The sequence below is a fragment of the Vulpes lagopus genome, chromosome 2 (assembly GCF_018345385.1).
Source record: "Vulpes lagopus strain Blue_001 chromosome 2, ASM1834538v1, whole genome shotgun sequence".
NCBI lineage: Eukaryota > Metazoa > Chordata > Mammalia > Carnivora > Canidae > Vulpes > Vulpes lagopus.
In genome coordinates, this window is record NC_054825.1 from 146,926,662 (window position 1) to 146,941,012 (window position 14,351).

A 14,351-nucleotide genomic window follows, 5' to 3' on the forward strand; every position below is an offset into this window, starting at 1 on the left:
ATATGTATTTTATTCTACTTGTGACAGCTTTTCCAGGACACAATCTTCTAATGTCTCATGGATCCACATAATCAAAATTTGTCCTGGTCTGTAAAAAAAAAAAAAAAAAGAAGAAGAGTGGATCATGCGATACCTGGGTGGCTCAGTGTTTGAGTGGCTGCCTTTGACTCAGGGCATGATCCCAGGGTCTGGGGAGCCTGTGGGGAGCCTGCTTCTGCCTCTGCCTGTGTCTCTGCCTCTCTGTCTCTCATGAATAAATACATTAAAAAAAGGTGGATTGTGGGATACCTGGGTAGCTCAGTGGTTGAGCATCTGCCTTCTGCTCTGGTTGTGATCCGGGGGTTGTGGGATCGAGTCCCCATCGGGTTCCATGAGGGAGCCTGCTTCTCCCTCTGCCTATGTCTCTGTCTTTCTCTCGGTTTCTCATGAATGAATGAATGAATGAATGAATGAATGAATAAATAAATAAATAAATAAAATTTTACAAAAAAAGAATGGATCATATTGTAAAATGGGCTTGGTGATGATGAAGTGTCACTAGAGATTTGTTAGTTTTAATACATGTACCACTCTGGTGGGAGATTTGTAAATGGGAGAGGCTATGCCTGTGTTGGGGTTGGTGGGGGGGACTATGGGAAATCAGTGTACCTTTCTCTTAATTTTGCCCTGAATGTAAAACTATTCTAAAAAAAAAAAAAATAAAGGCAACTGAAAGAAAATCTTTTTAACCCTTTGGTGGCAGAAAGAAGTAGGACAAGACCTAGGCATAGTCGTAAAGTAGACAAATTGCTTTCCTCTCTTTTTTCAAAATTAGAAGATCTTTGGTTTGGTTTACAAAAATATTTTTGACTGTGGTAAAATACACATCGCATAAAATTTACCATTGTAACCATTTTTAAGGGTACAGTTCATTGATATTAAATATATTTACACTGTTGTGCAACCATCACCATCATCCATCTCCAGAACTCTTTATCTTGCAAAACTGAAACTCTGTACCCATTACACAATACTCCCCTCCACCTCCTGGAAACCATCATTCAATTTTCTGTCTCTATGAATTTGGAGATTTCTTTTTTTTTTTTTTAATTCATGAGAGACACACAGAGGCAGAGACATAGGCAGAGGGAGAAGCAGGCTCCCTGTGGGGGAGCCCGATGGGGACTCGATCCCACAACCCCTGGATCACAACCAGAGCGGACTTGATTTCAGGACCCCAGGATCACTGAGCCACCCAGGTGCCCTGAATTTGAGTATGTTAGGTACCTCATATTAAGTGGAACTATTCTGTATTTTTCCTTCTTGATGGGCTTATTTCACTTCATGGCTTGTTTATATTAGCATATGTCACAATTTCCTTCATTTTTAAGGTTGAATAATATTCCATTATGTGTCTATACCACATTCTGTTTATCCATTCATCTGTCGATGGCCACTTGGGTTGCTTCTATCTTTTGACTTTTGTGAATAGTGCTGCTGTGAACATGGGTGTGTAAATATCTCTTCACTCAGTCCTCACTTCCTGATTTTGCCTTCTTCCCATCTTCAGGAACTCAGTTTTTTTTTCAAGTATACATCTTTCCCACACTAACCACCCCCCTCCCCCCAGTGTGTGGATCATCTCTACTCCTTACCAGGGCAACACTGACTCTGCCCAGAGGCTCCAATATCAGAAATGCATTCTTTGATGTGTTTTAAGTGAGTGTGTTATCACATCTTTTGCATTTAAAAAGTGTAATTCCAATTGTGGAATGAAGGACTTGTATCAACTTGTATAAAGAAACTTCCTGGAATTCCTTCTGCTGAGTCTTAGTAGTGCTAAAGAGCAAAGAAATGGCTAAGGATCAGGATGAAGAAATGGCTAAGGATTATCATCCATAATTCCCTGTAGGATGATGACATTACTTAGTATCAAGGCTGGGTTTTCATTTGGGAGTAGAATTCTTACCTACTTGATTTTACTTATTTTTGGATTAACTTTTTTGTTCCTATTCTAGGTCTGTAAATTCAGGCTTATTTCCTTCTAGGATCCAATTTGTAGGGCTGATAGTTCTTTAGATGGCTGCATCCTGAAATAATAAACTTTGGTCCACTTGTATGTATTTTAATAGTTGTACCAAGCTTTTATCATACTCTACCACCATTAGCTATTTTGGTTTTTAACTTGTTATATCTAAACATATTTAAAGATAGAGGTAGCTAGAAATAGATTGGCATTGGTGGGATGGTAAATGTGCATAATAATAATTAACATGTGTTTAGTGCCTGCTAAGTTACAGACCACATTCACACTTATTAACTCTTTTTTTCCTCGTTTAAATTCTGTATAGGATTGGCAAATGGCCATATAAAGAGTTTAATCTACATCTGTGTGTATGAACACAAATTTGGAGAATTTTTTCCCCAGTGTACAACATGAGTTGTTGTGGTCTAATCTATTTTTTTAAAGATTTTTTAATATAAATGTTAATTGCATTTAAGTTTTAAAAAAGATTTTATCCATTTGTGTGTGTGTGTGTGTGTGTGTGTGTGTGTCTGAGAGAGAGAGAGAGAGAGAGAGAGAGAGAGAGAGAGGCAGAGACACAGGCAGAGGGAGAAGCAGGCTCCATGCAGGGAGCCTGATGTGGGACTCCATCCCGGGTCTCCAGGATCACGCCCTGGGCTGAAGGCAGGTGCTAAACCGCTGAGCCACCAGGGCTGCCCTGCATTTAATTTTTATATATGATAGATGTAATATATATTATATATATATATATAATACTTATATGACTGCCTTTATCTCTATGTAGCAATGTTTGGATGTCTATCCTAACTTCATAAGGTAACACACACACACACACACACAGAGTTTCATGGAGTTGTGACAACAATTGAGATAAAGAACGAGAAAGAGAGTCTACTGGACAGGTGTAATTAATGGACAGCACCAGCTGTCAGATTTTCTGATCGACTGCAGTGTTCAGACCAAGGCCATGCTTTCCTGAGCTGCTTCCAGCAAGTGACTGTAAAGTTGCTAGAACGGAACAATTTCTGACCTGAAATGGTACCCCTCTAAAAGGCATCCTTGGCCAGGGGACTCCCTATCCAAGTATTTCATTATGGATGCTTAAGGAGCCTAAAAACTAGCACCTCTATTATATGCCTCAAGTTCAATTGAGAAATAAAACAAAAGAGGGCAGCCAGGGTGGCATAGGGGTTTAGCGCCGCCTTCGGCCTGGGGTGTGATCCTGGAGACCCAGGATCAAGTCCCACGTTGTGCTCCCTGCATGGAGCCTGCTTCTCCCTCTGCCTGTATCTCTGCCTCTCTCTTTCTCTGTCTCTGTCTCTTATGAATAAATAAATAAAATCTTAAAAAAATAAGACAAAAATGTTGGCATTTGAAGATTAGAATATACCTTACCTACCTTTAATACTGGTTATATTGAGAAGGACTTCTACCCAGGAGCAAGACAACTTCTTGAGTTGATCTTTAAAACTAACCTCTGGGATGGATCTCTAATACTAAGCTCCAGGATTAAGTAGAATTACCCACCCTAAGAAACAGTTAGCAGTGGTCCCCACATCTCCCCGACATGCGAAGAGTAACTCATTGTCTCTATTTCTTGCATGCAGGTTGAGTCTTGAAAGGAAGGGGAGAAGAACAGGCAGCTTTCCCAATCCCAAACTCCCCAATCAGGTAAGTTTTGCTCCCTCCACCTTTCGATTTAACATACATTTTATTATTATCTTCTTCATTTTCAGTTGCAGTCAATCCAAAGGCCACATAGCTTTAAGTTTGATCATTGCAATCAGAGTTTAAGTCATTGTTGAAACAAGCTAGGGGTTGGGTAATGGTGTGATTACTTCATATGTGCAACTAGATTAAAAACTATATGCGTTTTTAAGAACAAAAAAGAAAACAGGAGAAAAGACTTAATTTACCCCAGAGGAGACCCAGAACATTAAGTATTACATGCTGGCAAGCATGGATGTATCATTTCACTAATGAAGACATCATTTGATATTGTTAAGTAGCGTGACCCAAAGGGTTTCTTCTCCTATCAACAGTTACCACATTTCCTTTATGGAACATCATCATGAAAAGTTATCAAAGGAAGGTACCTGAGATGTTGTGAAGCTTTCAGGCTGAACTAATAGCATTTCCTTTCATGATAGGGTTGCTTGATACCAGAGAGGTATCAAGGGAATGCTGTAGGCCAAATGTATCTCATTTTAGCAAGGCATTTAACAAAATCTTTCATGGTAGGGAATTATGGATGGAAAACAATGAAGATGGATTTGTAGCTGTTTGAACAGCTACTTTCAAAAGGTATTGAGTAATAAATCAATTCCAATTTTTGGGAAAGTTTTTAGTCTTGTGACCCATGGGTCTTCTTGTTTTGGATCCTGGTTAGCAAATGAAAACATAAAAGGTATATTATCAATATGTAGAAGACACTGAAGTTGGGAGGTCTGACCACTATGTTAATGGCACAATTGGATTTATACTGGGAGTATACCTCAAATGGAAAAATCTTATATGTGACTTTTGAAAACATCTGTCATACAATTATGAAACTGTATGTTGAGGGTGATTTGACTTGACATTAGTTTATGTGAAAATGATCTGGGAGTCACAGGGGATCACAAAGTTCAAAAGGAACCAAGAATGAGTCATGGCTGTAAGTAATTACTAATACAAACTTGGATTCCATTGATAGAGTCTCCAGATCAAGGGGAAATGCTAACTATTGTGTATTCTTTCCCACCACTGCACCACCCTTGGTCAGATCACATTTGGGAATTATATATATTTTTAATTTTTTTTTTTTGAGAGAGAGAGAACGAGCTAGTACACAAGCACAGGGGAAGAGGGGCACTGGGAAAGAGAAGCAGACTCCTCACTGAGCACAGAGCCCAAATGGGCCTCTATCCCAGGACCCTGAGATCATGACCTGAGCCAAAGTCAGATGATCAACTGACTGAGCCACCCTCCACACCCCTGGGCATTATATTTTTAATGGGCACATCGATGGACTTGGTTCCACAGAAGAAGTAGAACAAAGAGTGAGGATGGCAAAAGACGTTCACACCTTGTCTAACTATAGACAGTTAAGGACATTGAAGATGATGACCTGGAGAAGAGATAGTTTAAGAGAAAAGCACTTGATTTATGTCTTCATATTAAAGTATTTATTAATTAAGGTCCAGTGGGAGTCTCTAGAAGACGCAATCACAGCTAAGAGTATGTTGCAGGGAGTGAAATAAACCTTAATAAAAGGGAGACTATCTTTCAGTTTGAGTTGTCCATGAATGGACTGGTCTGTCTTGTATTGAATGCATTTGGAGGATTTCATACAGGACACAGGAAGAGAAACCTTGCATTGAGCATGACATTGAATTAGCCAGCAGAGACTCTGCTTCATTTATCTTTGTGTCCCACATCCTACCACACAATTGAGTCAAGAACTGTTTGCTGAATGAGGAGAATGTTTTTCAATTCCAATAATTCCTGATTTTATGACAGATTTCCTGTGGAAGGATTACATGAAGTATTTTTTCTCTCCCACCAAACTCTTTTTTTAAAAAAGATTTTATTTATTTATTCATGAGAGACAGAGACAGAGAGAGAGAGAGAGGGGGGCAGAGACACAGGCAGAGGGAGAAGCAGGCTCCATGCAGGGAGCCCGACATGGGACTCGATCCCTGGTCTCCAGGATCAGGCCCTGGGCTGAAGCCGGCGCTAAACTGTTGAGCCACCCGAGCTGCCCATCTCCCACCAAACTGTTTAGAATATCCTACCACCAGTTTGTTTTTTTTTAATTTAAAATATGGCATGAAGATGCAACTCACTGAATATCTTAAATCAGACGTCATTGTGAATAAGAACATTGTACCTTTATTCCGTATAATTCCAATGTAAGTAATGAAATTTTAAGAAATATCTAGATTGGATAAATGCCCTAATTTAGTTGATTTTTTCCCATGTGGTATGTTTTGAGTCTTTTCTTTTCATTCCAAGAGACATTTTTTTTCATTCCAAGAGAGTGTTTTTTGATGTTGTATGACATGGAAAGTCTTATTACATATATAAGCGATATATTTGCTTTTGAATAAAATTAATTTTATATATGAAATCTTGGGATTAATTGGATTAATATTCTTGTCTGTATGATACAAATAATGAATTTCAAAAGTGTCTTCTCTGTTTCAGCTTCTTTAATAACTGGTCAATTTTGATTGAAAATTATGTTCAATATAGTTAACAAAACCAAAAGGGATTTGAAATTATTGATTTAGATAAAGTGTGAGTCTATTCAAGCATAATAAAGTAGAAGTTCAGTTCTACTTGCTAATGTATGGATAGATCCATAAATCTGATTCTTTTATTTTTTTTAAAGATTTTATTTATTTATTAGAGAGAGAGTGTGTGAGAGAGAGAGAGCATGAGCAGGGAGGAGGGAGAAGCAGTCTCCCCACTGAGCAGGAAGCCCAATGTGGGGCACCATCCCAGGACTCTGGATCATGACCTGAGCCACAGGCAGACACTCAACTGACTGAGCCACCCAGGCACCCTGATTTTTTAAAGTTGGGTACTATTTTCTGTAGTTCAACAAACATTTACTAAACACGTACAATTGGGCTGGGTAATATTGAGCTCTAAGAGAGATGAGACAACTACAATACAGCTTTTCAAAAATTGATGATCTTGAGATTAATTTATATTACATTCACTAATTCTCTGTCCACTGTATTTTGTGAATGCAGGCAACTCTCCTGCTTCCCCACTTCCTCTGTTCCCTCCTTGGAGACAGTCCATGGTTATTTCCTGTCATTTCAGGCATGGATTGTTTGGATGTGACTCAGCTCTGTAATTATTCTTCCTCTATTTTTTATTTTGATCAGAGTTTGTAGACTAAGGAGTTCCCTGCAGGAAAAAGTGGGTTTGGCCACCATTGCTCCCATTTGCTAAAAACTCCAGCTTGATGACAGTGGCCCTAAAATCAACAAAGGACATTCATTCTTCATTGTACACACTAACTTGTAATCCACAGGTCAGAAAGCACCCAGACGCTTGCTAGTAATGACGACTGTGCATAAAACACTGGCTAAGTCCCAGTGAGAAATAAACACAAAAAACCCAGCCCTGTCTTCTGAGATAATACATCTGAAGACTCAGGGTGGGCACCCAGCTGGTGGGTAAATGATAGAGCTATGTGACTGTGTGATTGTTTGTGGAATTTAATTCAGTTTAGCGAACATTTCCTGAGAATTTTCTGCATGCCAAATACATGCCAGATGCTGGATTCATGTGTTATTTAGGTTCTTTTAAGTAGGAAAAAAAATCCCCAAAACTCCAGAGGCCTCTTTATTTTGAAAAAAAAAAAACCAACAGTTTATTTTAAAGAGAGATAAAGACATAAGGAAGATGGGAATCTTGATACTCAGCAAGTCTCACAAAGACTGGAACATGGTCTAGGCACTGGAAGGTGGTTCAGCCTGGTAGAGCTGACTGACTTCCTTGTTGTTCCCTTGGCAGGTGAAGGCATGACCTATGGAGAGTACCAGAAACTGCTATTGTTCAATACCCATTTTCTTTTTTTTTTTTTTTTTTTCATTTTCTTTTTTAATAACAGGGTTTTGCTTTTATTCGGACTAGTGACATGTGCAGCCAAAAGGCAGCACATCCCTACCTTATTTGCATCTTGGTGTGGCCATCAAGATACAGGTGCACAGCTTTGGGTGACTTCAGGAACTCTCTACCAAGGGAGATAGCACAACAGTGAGGACTACCTTTGGATTTTTTTTCCCTCTTCACCCTTTTTATTCCTGGAATTTGAAATTCTAGTACCATCTTATGACCTGAGTTGGCAGCCATGTTCAAAGGAGGTTGGAGCAGAGAATTCAAAGGAGCCAGGATGCTTGTTCACATGAGGCTCTGGTATGCCAGCTCTGAATTGCTTTCCTCTGTTGGATCATCTTTTATGGGAGATAATAACTTTTTATGAGTGTCAGCTATTGTCATTGGCTCTTTGTTGTGAACAGCTGAGTATAATTCCTCCAATAAGGGAGGGCTCTTCTTTCTGATGAAGCATCTTTTGTCCACATCTGCTTTTCCTCTGGTTCTCACTGTATTTTCTCTATTTTTCTTCCCATTATGGCTTCTCTCTCTCTCTCTCTTTTAAAAATTTATTTATTTGAGAGAAAGAGCTTGCGTGCTTGTGAGTGGGAGGGTTGGGGAGGGTGGGGAGGTACAGAGGGAGGGGGAGAGGGAGAGGAAGAGGGAGAGGGGAGGGAAACAGACTCCCTGCTGAGTGCAGAGCTGCATGTGGGGCTCTATCTCATGATCCTGACATCATGACCTGAGCCAAAATCAATAGTTGATGTTTAACCTACTGAGCACCTAGGTGCCCCCCCCCTTTAAAGATTGATTTATTCATTTGCACGGGAAATGAATTGCATGAGCATGGGAAGGAACAGAGTGAGAGAACATCCAAGCAGACTCCCTCTGAGTGGGGAGCCTGACTGAGGGCTCAATCATGAGACCAGGACCTCAGCTGAAACCAAGACTAAGTCACCCAGGTGCCTCCCCATCATGGCTTCTCTTTGCAAGCCTTTCATTCAAGCCCAATAATGGGATCTGATGAATTCGACTAACTCCCGTTAAGCCTTACAGGTAAGATGCCTGCACCTGGTCTCTGTGGTACAGAGACCTCTGAGTCACATGGTATAAATCATGGCAAGCTCTCATATTAAACCCTTCATTGGAATCCTGAATGTAGCAGGCCCTTAGAATATTTTATTCTATTTTATTGTACTTACATCCTTCTCCCAAATTGATTTCATAGATGAGTAAGACATGGTCCCTGCACTCCAAGAGCTCAGCGCCTACTTCAGGAAAAGCATTCATATGCTTAATGTTTTTCTGCAAAATCCACTTCTAACTGTAAGTTAGACAATAACAATAGTAAAAGTAGCTAACATTTATTATGTCCTTTGGTTTTTGTTTGACATTTTGCATGCATTATTTCACTTAATCTGCACAAAGTTTAACTTGTAAAGTAGGTATAATTGTTCCCTTCACTTTACATATAAGGATACAGGCTTAGAGAAGCGAAGCACCTAGCTGGGTACCGTACATCTGGAAAGTGACTGAGTAGGGAAGAATGCCAGGCCATTGGAACCAGTGTCTTATGCCATCTCCCAGAAATGAAAAATGGCTCATTTCATTTATTTATTTATTTTAAAGATTTTATCTATTTATTCATGAGAGACAGAGAGAGAAGGAGGGAAGCAGAGACAGAGGGGAAACCAGGTTCCCTGCAGAGAACCAGGCAGGGAGCCTGATGCGGGACTTGATCCCAGAACCCAGGCATCATGACCTGAGCCAAAGGCAGATGCTTAACCCACTGAGTCACCCAGGTGCCCAAAACATGGCTCATTTTCATGGCAATATCTTGGTGTAGGAGGAAGGGTATAGGATGGGGAGGTGAGAAATCTTAGTTCTGACTCAGTGCTTCTTCTCTTTATCCTTTTGCTTCTCTGGACCTCAGATCTTTTTCCATATGTAAGACAAGGGGAGTAGATGAAATGAGCCTTAAGGACTTGGTAGTTGAAAGGTCTGAGTCGAGGTGCCTGGGTGGCTCAGTTGGTTAAGCATCTGCCTTTGGCTCAGGTCATGATCCCAGGGTCCTGGGATTGAGCCCTGGGTCTTTGTTCAGTGGAGAGCCTGCTTATTCCTCCCTCTCCACCCCTTCCCCTGCTCTCTCTCTTTCAAATACACACACACAGACACACACACACATTTATTTTTTTTTATTTTTATGTTTTTAATTTTTTTTAACTAAAAAGTTTTTTCTTTTTTTTAAAGAAAGGCCTGAGTCTAAATCCTGGCTGAGCCACATGCTTGTCACATGGCAGGAAGACCCCCTGGAACCATTAGAGTTTTGGTGGCTCTGGCCAATCTATTTAGCTTGGGCTCCATGTGTAGCATTATTCCTCTGGAAAGAGACTCTTTAAAAAAATCCCCTTGAGGTAGAATAGATATAAATTGTCCAGGGGACATCTGAGGCATGAACCACAGGATGTGTTTTAAGAAGCTTATCCTGATGCTGAGGAGCCTACACCAGGAAATAGACAAGGTTCATAGCAACTACATCAGCTCCAGTCCACATTTTATATGACATTTCCCTTCCTTTCCCTACTCATGTAAATGATCAGTGTTTTTAATGTGAACTTGTTTTCTCGATTGCTTCCAGAAGGCAGCATGGCAAATTGGAATGCATATGGCACGGAGTCAAGTTAACCCTGGGTTTAAAACTCAGCCCTTCCAGGCAAGTCACCTTCCCTCTGTGAGCTTCTTTTTCTTTTTCTGGGGGTGGTGGTGGTGGAGAAATTATAGCACAGAAGAGTGCCACGAGGATTAAGTGAGATAATGTATGTCAAGTCTCTGATCCATAATTAAGTTATTCTCCCTGCCTTTGACCCATGGCATTCCCTGGAAGTTAAGAAGGATCTCACCAAGAGCCTATAACTTTAACCAGCCTACAAGGAGAATTGAATGGTTTTAAGGACTAATCATTAAGGTAGAAAAATTTTGTCTTAAGATTCCATAGAACTGCAGCCTGTATCATTTAATTTTTAAATATAATAAAAAATATGAAATTATTATAAATGCAAGCTATAGGTAGGTGGAAATATGCTATGATAAAAGTAGCTATTTTGTATCTATTTAGGATTGGGCCTTTTTTCTAGATTTTCAATTATTAAAAAACTAGGTAAAGAATGCACATGCCTTGAGACAACAAAGGGTATACAGAACAAAGTAAGTCTCTTTTCTGCCTTCTGTGACCCCTTTCTAGAGGCAACTACTGCTGCCAGTTCCTTATCTATCTTTCCAGAGATAGTCAATGACCACATAGCATGAATGGGAAATGACATTGCACAGCTCTACAACTTGTCCTCTTCACTCAGTGCTATGTTGTGGAACACATTCCATGCCAGTTCATAGAAAGCTGCCTTAAAGTTGACTCAGACTATTGGGTTTCACATCTTGGGACAGGTTCTTAGAGATGAGCTGGTACAACATTTCACTGTGTGGACGAGGACACTGTGGCCCATAGACACGGTGTGAATTGTTCAAGTTTGCAGATTCCTTGATTTTTGTTTCAGTGAACTCTCTGTATCATCAGGTTATGCAGGGATGTAGGTATGTGCATATACATGTGTGTGAGCATCTTGGCCAGTAAGTTAACTAATATTTATTTACTGCTTAGGATGTGCTAAGTCATTTAAGAGTCATAGCAAGAGTCATAAATACAGATGAGGAGAGTGGGGCTTGAGTAGTTCAAGAATTTGCCCAAGGATTTTGGTTTCCTTTGACTCTAAAATCCATGCCCTGTGCACTGCATGCTACTTTCTCTCTCCCTCTGGCAGGGGGGAAGGAGGAGACATTGCGAAAGGAGGGACAAGATGGTTTTGTAAAGTGAGTAGGTTTTGACTAGACATAAAATACTTTCAATTAAGGAAATGACTTTGTTGAGTCTTGATGGAAAGGCACATTATGTTGTGTTGGGAGATGCAGGAGTGGCTGGGAAATGAGTCCCTAGGAGATATGGTTCAAAGTCACAGGTGTGGTGAGACTATTATTGGCACTTAGGTGTTCTCAAGTGACACTGCTAACTGACTTCATGTCCGTAGGAACCAAACCTGCCAAGTAACCTGGCCAGCCTCCCACTTCCTCCTTCTGAACCATAGAACATGCCACCCAGTTTCGTTGTGGCTTCTCAGCCTGTTATGAATCCTTCCCCACTTCCCTAGATAAGTGCTCCATTCATTGGACAAAGTCATCTGAGCCATTCTCACTCTGTGGCAGCCCTGATCTGGGGAAAATATCATTGCATTTCTCATCTGTATTATAAGGATCAGGCTGGTTGTCCTTAATTTACTGCCACAGATATATTGTCTCTTGGATGGAAGACATTGTCAAACAGCTTTACAAATCAGAGAGTGGGGGACACCTGGGTGGCTCAGTGGTTGAGCATCTGCCTTTGGCTCAGGGCATGATCCTGGGGGCCTGGTATCAAGTCCAAGACTGTAGGATTTGGAGGAGCGCTGACAAGATCAAACTCATTCTTAGGTTTTTCTTCTTTGCTAGCTAATTCCCAAATCTCAATCTCTAGCTTTGATACAAAGTAAGTATCCCCAGGATGGGTAATACCTGAAAGTCAACCATCATATTTTTATATTTGTCAGAAGAATATTTTTACCGGACACAACATTTTAAGGAGGACCATGGTCAACTGGGCATATCCAGAGAACAAGTACAGCTGTGACCAAGATCTGGAAATCTCATTGAAGAGAGTAAGATTATGATAATAATCTTCTCATAGCTGATCTCGGCATTGTCCAGAAGTGGAATGGACTGGCCAAATGGGTTGTTATAGGCACATGATGGGGTGGGGTTTCTGCTCTGGAAGGGAAGTTAGCCCTTAAATCTTGCCAACCATCAGAATGGCTTAAGAGGCTTTTCAAAACTCACATTCCTGGGGCTCATCCTTGAAGATTCTGGTGCAGTAGATTAGGGACCCAGGACAGGATGTTTCTGAAAAGACCCCTAAAGGGTTCTGACAAGTCTCCAATTCACTGATGCCTTAGCCTGACTGAGGATGCTGGAGTGGAGTACTGATAGAAGGTGAGGGAAGGAGGCTGGGAGCCAGGACACCTGAGAGGTCGAGATGATGCCAGCAAGCTGAGGAAAGAGATACTGTCCAAAATATTGGTCCTGAGTTTGCATCTGAGCTGAGGAAGAGCTGTTTAGCATTGTGGCTCAGGGAGCACTCTTTGTTCAAGGTGTAAAGGGAACATGGGGCTCCTTATGAAAGAATTTAAGAGCCAAGATCACCTGGTGGCAGGTCAAAATTTATCTGTGTCATACTTCATATTACAACCAGGTCAGGTCTCATGTTACAGTGATGATGTTATTCTCAGTTCCAATGGGAAGTTCTCCCCTATGATGTTGTTTGCAATTAAAAAGAGGGTAGTTTTCCATCCTCTGATTACATGGACTTAGAGAAATGAGTCAAGAGCAATAATTAATAGGCAAAAATCAATGGAAAGGCAAGCAGAGTTGGAAAATATAATTTTCTACCCAACCCTTAAAGTCTTCTGGAATCTTTAGAGGTATTCAGACTTCAAGTATATAAAAATCACTTGGTGCTTGTGTTATTAATGCAGTATCTAGGATGTTGCTCTAGAGATTCTGATTCAGGAGCCAGTAATCTGCATTTTGGGTAAGTACATTTGATGATTCCTTAAAAATTTTTTTAAATTTAAATTCAATTTAGGGCAGCCTGGTGGCTCAGTGGTTTAACGCCACCTTTGGCCCAGGGCATGATCCTGGAGTCCTGGGATCGAGTCCCACGTCGGGTTCCCAGCAAGGGGCCTGCTTCTTCCTCTGCCTGTGTCTCTGCCTCTCTCTCTCTCTCTCTGACTCTCAGGAATAAATAAATAAAAAAATCTTTAAAAAATAAATTCAGTTTAGTTAACATATAGTGTATTATTAGTTTCAGGGGTAGAATTTAGTGATTCGTCCTTTGCATATAACACCCATTGATTATCACATCATATACCCTCTTTAATGCTCATCATCCAGTGACCCCATCCCCCACCTCTCCCCTCCAGCAACTCTCAGTTTGCTTCCTGGAGTTCAGTGTCTCTTATGGTTTGCCTTCCTCTCTGTTTTTATCTTATTTTATTTTTCCTTCCTTTCTCCTATGTTCATCTGTTTTGTTTGTTAAATTCTTCATATGAATGAAATAATATGGTATTTTTCTTTTCCTGACAGATTTGTTTCACTTAGTGTCATACTCTCTAGTTTAATCCATGTTGTTGCAAATGGTAAGATTTCATTCTTTTTGCTGGCTGAGTAGTGTTCCATTATCTATATATCTATCTATATCTATATCTATATCTATATCTATATCTAATCTATATCTATATCTATATATCTATATCTATATCTATTTATCTATATCTATATCTATCTCCAAATTATGGAAAGAGCCCAAATGTCTACTGACTGATGAATAGATAAAGAAGATATGATATAGGGGCTCCTGGATAGTTGAGTTGGTTATGTGTCTGCCTTTAGCTTAGGTCAGAATCCCAGTGTCCTGGGATCCAGCCCTGCCTTGGGCTCCCTGCTCAGTGGGGAGTCTGCTTTGTTCTTCCCCTCTCTGCCTCTGTGTACTCACTCTCTCTCAAATAAATAAATACAATATTTTTAAAAAGATTTTATTCATTCATGAGAGACACAGAGAGAGAGAGAGAGAGGCAAAGACACAGGCAGAGGGAGAAGTAGACTCCACACA